We start from the raw sequence: 7884 nt of genomic DNA on the forward strand, positions 1-7884 counted from the left end.
TAAAACAGTAAAAAACCCACGTAATTATGAAGGGCAGGCTGAATTAAGATAGAAAATAGCTGTAATAACAGCTTACGATGTATCGATTAAAATGAGTTCTCTGCCTGTCGAAGAGACAATCATAGAAAATTATTCTTAATGCTATCCCTGACACAAAGGCAAAAATGTCAGTTAGGGAGGTTTTCTGATGTTTTAGAAAAGGAAATGAAAGGATAATTTAATCTAAATGAATTCTCTTACCCTCTACAGAAGGACTGTCATCTGTAATTTCAGACCATAGGAACTCAGGAAACAAATCTCTCATGCATTTATTTATCTTCAACTGCCAAAATATATTTCCAAAATTAGTAATTTTAATTAACATGCTTCATAGATCTCCCACAGCCCAAGACTCAGTGCCACGTAAGCATTGTTTCTAAAGGTGTCCTCATGGTGGCAGCAAAACAATCAATTATTTAACAACAACAGATTTGAAAATGACACAATTTTTTGTAGTTCTTGGCGTAATTCGTGGCTGGAACAGCAGAGACAAAGCACATGCTCTGGTGCTAACATCACAGAAGGAGCAAGGATTTGCAAAGTCACTTGCTTCTTCTAATACAGCACCAACAGACAACTGCTGCTGACTTTATTCCACCCTTCTTTCTTCAAAGCTACTCCCAAACTACACCTGACATATGATTCATGTTTTAAGATGAAAGTAACTGTCACGGACACAGTTTTCAAAGGTATTGAGGACCTGCTTTTTTCACTGAGATTCATGGCTGTTATCTCAATAGGAATTCAGACACCTCATAGAATGAAGTCATCAACATACCATTTTGGAAAAAAAAAAAAAAAGAGGGATGGTGAGATACCTGGTTTAAAGAAGCTGTCATTTGGATAGTGAGCTTGCCTCTCATTGAACAGGATACAATAAACCATGTTCTTGTTCATGTCATTCTGAGCATGCTGAGTTCACCTTCTGATCCATTTTATCAGACCATATATTGCAAAAATCCAATCTCATAAATTATAGCTGGTGTTTACATCTTGTTTCCTGGAAAAGCATTCGACCCGAACACAACCTCAATGTGCTTCCGCCGAGTGCAATCGTTATGAATGTTGAGTTCGGCTCATCACACAGAAATCCTTCTTCATTTATGCATAGACAGACCTCAGTCCTGCTGTTCAATTCCTTGATTTCTTCTTGGCATCTATCACAAAAGTGGCTTGTAGTGGGGTTAAAAGGCTGAACTCTTAAGAGGACTGGGATGAGGCTTCAGTTAATGAGTTACAGCTAATCAGTGCTCTTCTGGTCCTGTCCATGAGGGTCACACCAACTCTACTCCTTCATGTCATTGCCAAGGAATATGATCCTGCCATCCGATCTCTCTCCTTGGCCCACCTGTCTGTTCTCTGAGCAGCCTACATGTTGCACCGATCTGCACAATAGCTGTGATACTTGCTCTTTCTGCCAAACAGATCTTTCATGTATCTCAGTGTGATCAGCAAAGTTTCCCTGCCATCTTCAGAAATACCTGTCTCTGCACCGTTCCCCTTACCTACTTCTCTCCTTTCCTCCCAGCTTCCTGACTGTGGTTATGCAGCGATGTCGCAAGCAGGAAGGCTGTGCAGAGCTAGGCTGGCTTCATCCCCAGTAACCTTGTAGCCAGAGAGTGCCAGCCCTGCTGTCCAGGTGGGTATTTTTATGTGAGTACTTTTGTTGGCTGGCTTCTTAGATTTAATTAGTTGTGGTAGTATCAGTCTTCTTTCTGCTGCTTCTCTTCTTTGTCCAGTCAGGGATTGGATTTGGATCAATCTTAGGTAAATATCTTGACTAGTATATAACAATTAGACCTTTTCCCTGAATTACAGTATCTGTTACATTTGTCATTTCCAGAACATCAAAGCACTTCTCTTCCTGCTCTCACAGTCTTCTTTACATGTATCACATTCAGCTAAAATGTACCTTCAGCATTGCTGTTGATAGGATGAATGGTGACTGAAAACAGTCAAATGACAAGCTTGTCTCTGCATCCCTGTACTCAGTAGGATGGGGTGGGAATGCTCTGTGTGACCTGCTGTACTAAAAGGTCATTTTACCTCTGCTGTACCTCTGCCGTACCTCTGCCGTTAGAGATACGTGCACAGGAAACAGCCACCAGCAAATTGTGTCCTTCTTCATCGCATAAACCTCATGCTGGGCAGCAGAGAGAGATCTGTGGAGTTCTCAGCTGGCTAAATAATTAAAAATATACATAAAAAATGCTAGAAATAGCAAGATTTCTTTATATATACACACACACATGTATATGTGAACAGGTTATTCTTTATGAAGCCCATTTTGTTGCCTTTATGATGCTTAGTGGATTGTGAAATTAAACTGTACTATGTAGTAAATGTGGCTGGGTACTATCAGGAGAATTTTGAAAAAAGAATTTCACAGCCAAATCGAAAACAAAACAGAAAACATGTTAGCACCTTTCTAGAGAAGGACCATGAACTCCAACACTGATAATGGTAACCAGAAGGCGGCTTGTTCAATTTTGTTTACTTTAAGAGCCCTTCTTATGACCTTTCCTTTCCCTGGATAAAGTTATTGTGCCAGAAAACCTGGTTACACTTATCTCCAGCCTGATTAGCAAAAAATAGTGGGGCATACAATGGTTATTCTCAAACTAGTGTAAAATACTTTTTCATGAATTAGCCATTCATATACTTGGGTGACTACTGAAGTTGATAAACTTTTTCTGGGTGGTTTTTTTTGAGATGAATATTTGGTTGCTGCTCAACTGAAATCTAACCAAACAAATATGCTGCCTGCACATACATTACAGTGGGAATTTCAGATCAGAGTTGAAATGCAGTGCTATAGCGATGAGTGACAGAAAATCTCAAAATAGCTGGCAATACTTAGACAGATATAGCTGTAACTAGATTACTTTTCTCCTATTAATTAAAAGTTTTGTTCTTTTTCCTGGGTGTTTTTTATGGACTGCTGATAACCACAGCAAAAAATATTGCAGTGGAAATGCTAATAAAGGAGGTGGTTATTCTGTTTTTGTTTGATTTATGGAATGTCATTCAAAAAGTTAAGTTGTTTGAAGAACTGAAGACAGCCTCTTTCTTTTTTGTTCTGCCTAAATATAAGGAGTAGGAGCTCTGCATTCCACAGATACTCTTTAATAATTTCCAGAAATCCATTATTCATTATATGTTACACCTAATTTTAGGTCTCTCATTTTGCAATGTTATCCTTCACCCTCAAAAATGTAGTATCACTTACATAAAGGTTGTTTTAGAGGCCTCTATTATACAGAATCACATTAGCAATCCAAACCATTTCTTCTCTGTTCACAGACTTCCAGCCAGGACAGTTATTATTATCAAAATGCAGAAGTTACAGTACTTCTCTTCAACTTTATTTGCCTTTTAACAGTCCTGGTAAAGTACTGCTTCATTTGCAAATGCTTCCCATCATGAAAATGGAATATATCAGCACTAAATTGTCTTGACTTAGCTGGCTTGGGTACACTTGCGGCAACATCTATCTCGGATTGTAGTGCTCACCCAAGGCAGTAAATAGTGCAGGGGCAAGGCCGTGCTGATGGCCGTACTATCACGGCTGCATTGCTGTGGGGACCCCCACTAGTTAGTCTTAAGTTAGAGTTCACACAGCTTTAGGAATCAGGCATTTGGCTGTGGAAGAGACAAGCTTCAGAGTCTATGGTACTCAATGCCACAATGTGATTATAATCTCAGGGTTCAGGGCAAACTCAGTTCCAAGTAATCATATCATTCTGTGATTAATGGCATTATACCCATGGTTCTTACAGTTTCTTTTGTAAATCAGTGAGAATATGTGAAAACATTTGCAACCTTTATTATATAACTTCTGCTGCCCAGGGAGGTTGTGGAGTCCCCTTCTTTGGAGATTTTCAAGACCCACCTGGATGCAGTCCTGAGTAATGTGCTCTAACATGCTCTGGGCAATCCTGCTTCAGCAGGGGAGTTGGACTAGGTGATCTTTATGGTCCCTTCCAACTCTAAAAATTCAGTGAAATTCAGTGAAATTCTCTGTAAAGTCTAATGGAGGCTTACTCGGCACTTGTTAGACCACGTCTGGATGCCACATCCGGTGTTGGGTTCCCCAGTACGTGGACCCTGATAAAGCAGCATGAATTCAGCAGAAGGCCACCTGGACAGTCAGTGGCTGGAGCACCTACTCTGTGAGGAGAAGCTGGGAAAAGGGGGCTCCTTCGGTCTGGAGGAGAGATGGCTTTGGGGGCACCTCACAGCATCCTGCCTTCCTGTGGGGAAGGTATCAAGAAGACAGAGCCAGACTCTTAAAAGCAGTGCATGGCAGGAGGACAAGAGACAAGGAACAAACTGAAACAAGAGAGGTTCTGACTGGGTGTAAGGTGCATTTTTTTGTCCTTGAGGACAGTCAGGTGCTGGAACGGGCTGCTTAGAAAGGTTGTGCTATCTCAGCCTTGGAGCTTGTCAAGAACCAACTGGATAAATCCTTGAGCAACCTGGTCTGAGCTCACAGGTGACCCTGCTTTGAACAGAAGATTGGACTATAGGCCTGCTGAGGCCTCTTCCAATCCAAGTTATCCTATGATCTTGTTTGTTCACATCTGTTGAAATTATTAATTCCTACATATATTATAGGACAGGTTTTCAGTGAAGTGGTCTTTAGTTTGATCCACCACTAAAAAGCAATGCCACTGCCCAAGAACCTTGGTGCCCCAAGGTCAGTTTGCCATGATGGAAGATTCCCAGGAGACTACAGATCATATTCTCATCACTAAAATGCATCATGGCATTAGATGGTTTGTTGGAAAGTTGTCTTGGGGACTCCTCTAGCACACAGCACTGTAACATTGGAGTTGCTTCTCTGAAGAGAGAGAAGCATAGCAACAGCAACCTGGTTTTTATCCATTCTTGCTTGTCAGATGTGATTAGGTAGCCCCCAACGTAAAGTAGTTGTTGAAGCAATTGACTCCCAGATGATACATACCTTCCCTTTTTTGGTGTCTATTTTTAGTGTAAGGTCCTTGCAGTAGGGGCTATTTGTTATCTGTGTTTGTATTTTGTTTAGAACAAAATGAATTCAAATTCAATTGGTCTTAGGTATCATAATAAGCCCAACAAATGATATTCAAAGTCAGGAGGATGCACAACACACCCATGTGTTAGTGGTAACTGGATGCTGTTGCAATTCCCTTAGTGCAAGAAGGAGAAAGAGATCAAGGTAAGCAAGATGCCTGGAGGACAGAGCACTTCATATATTAGAGTGCTATAAAGCCAATCACCTAAGCTGGCTGATTCAGACCTGTGGTTTTTTGCAATACATACCACTATGGCAAGAGAGGAATTTCACCTCTAAGCTATCAGCTGGGGAGAGGGTCAAATGGTAGGTAGAAAGTGAGAAGGAAACTTGAGGGAGGAATAATTGTACTGTCCTAATTCCTATATTCTAAATGACTATCCATGTTTGAAACAGAAAATGGTGACACTTGGTCTTCAAATAAGAGTATGAATGTGGAATAGAATGTATGAAATGGATCAATAATACTGATGCAACTGTATAATTTGTGTGTGTGTGCGTGTTTTCTGAGAGGTATCAATCGAGAGGAATCAAGAGTTGGTATGTACCTGAGTAGAATTACTGTATATGTGTATGTGTCTGCAGAGCATTGTGATGCTTTGGGAGCTGCAGAAATAACATTTAAAAAGTGAAAAAGTGTCTAGTATACTCTTACTTCTTCTTACTTCTGGATAAGGGAGCCAATGGTAGTGCACTGGCAGCTTTCATTCTAGCATTTTCTAATTTCTGAATACCTGAAATTGTAACCTGAATATTCTTTTGCTGTAGGCTTTTTTATATTACACACAGATGCATGCATGTGTACGGGCATACCTAAATGCACAGTTGCAAACTGTATTAAATTCAGACACATCTAAACACATAAAATAATAAAATAAAATAAAATAAAATAAAATAAAATAAAATAAAATAAAATAAAATAGTTATTGCTCCTCCAAAATGCCTTTGATCTTACAGATACAGTTGTAAAAACAGATTAAAAAATCCAGAAGTGTAGATTAGTACAGTACATAGTATTTAATATTTAGGTACTTTTTTAGGAAAAGTGATCACATTTCATTTTTATTAAAAAATGCTTCTATCCAATGGGGGCAATTTTACACTAGTCTGAAAGATTGCTTGGTAAGCATGAGACAAATTCTAAGTGTTAACTGTTATGTCTGATGCTGAATTTAATGCAGGATGGGAAACTGCAGACTGAACAGGTTATACGAACAATTTTCTTATATTTCAAGGTTCAGAATCCCATAAATCTCTTATCAGGCTTCCTAAATAATGATTACAAGAAATAGTTTCACCTGCTCTTGTACTGAAAATAGCTCCTCTTCCAATTTCTATCTGTTTTCTTGCTACCATGAAGCCAATTTGAATAATAATTTTTTTTTTATTTTTTTTTTTTGCAATTTACTGGCCCTCCTGGTCTTAATCTCACCATGCAAATGAAGAGAAGCACCTGTACCTGCAGACAGTGAGCATGACTTTAACCTATTTACAGGTAAGTCATTGGATTTTCTGGCTTGTTCTATGAATTCTCAACCAATACCAACAATAATTTGAAACATTTTTGTATAGATTGTTATCATGTGTAACATCACAGTCACCAACCATCGTGCAAAGCCAGAAGAAATGTGGCTACTGATACCAATTGCTTAAATGCTTAATGCAAGATTGCATCAAGCCTTCTGTTGATTTAGGTGGTGGTGAGAACTATGTGGGGTTTTTTTGATTCCTTACATCTGAGTTAGTAAAAACTTGTACTCATCTGAGCGCGTTGCTTCCTTCAGGTAATGTTTTTCTGTAATGGATACAATGGGAGTTTTGCCACTGACTTCAGAATTTTTCACCCAGTTATGTCTAGAACTAGGTCTAGAACATGGAGGATCTGGGAAACTTGCCCAGTGACTCAAGCTGGATCTATTCTCCCTGTGGCTCCTGGGAATATTTGTTCTGCCTGAAATACTGTATTCCCTAAACGGCACAGGAAAATGTCAGTTGAGGCAGTGTACATAAAAAGCCTTGATTAGGAGCATGGACTTAGAGCTGAATCTTCTATATCCTGTTATCAATGCTCTAGGTTGCTTGTTTTATATGTTGTTCTCAGTCTTACATCTTGAATTTGTATTTCAGTCATGAAATACTCACTGTTGGTAGGCAGTATCCAGCTTCAACAAAAAGGACAGCAAATGTTCCTTTTGCATATTACATGTAGCCCTGAGGAGACAGCACTTGGTTGTATGTGGGCTTCCGACACCATGAAGCCAACTTCTGCTGCCCTAGGGACAGGCAGTGGGGTGAGTGGACTGCCCAGGGTCACGGGTCCCATGGTACCTGCAGCAGCAGCAGGGAGTGAAGTTTCTAGGCTGACTCCATAAACCTCTGGCCTCAGAGCTGCTAAGAGAAGGTATGAATAGTATTCTGGATCACTGTCGTCAGCCAACATTTGCAGTTTCTGAAGATGCCCCATGGAATGAGGGCTAGAAAAAAATGTTGTTAGGGGGAAAGGGAGAAAGAAAATGGGTCCATCAGAAAAGGTGAAATGAAGAATATGACTGTATAACTGGGACAGGTGTGTGGAACAGAGGAACAGGGCAATTGCAGTGCAGTCCAAATTGTTTTACGCACTGTCAGCCCTCATCTGGAATGTCAGCATCATTCACTCTTCAGAAGAAAACTGAGATAAGCAGGAGGTTTCATCATGTGTACAGACTTAAAATGAACTTTGCAGTACTTTCTCAGTGCACCCGCTCATCTATTAAAAATATTTTGCAAAGGCTTCAAGTCCTGGAAGA

The sequence above is a fragment of the Numenius arquata genome, chromosome 2 (assembly GCF_964106895.1).
Source record: "Numenius arquata chromosome 2, bNumArq3.hap1.1, whole genome shotgun sequence".
Classification (NCBI taxonomy): domain Eukaryota; kingdom Metazoa; phylum Chordata; class Aves; order Charadriiformes; family Scolopacidae; genus Numenius; species Numenius arquata.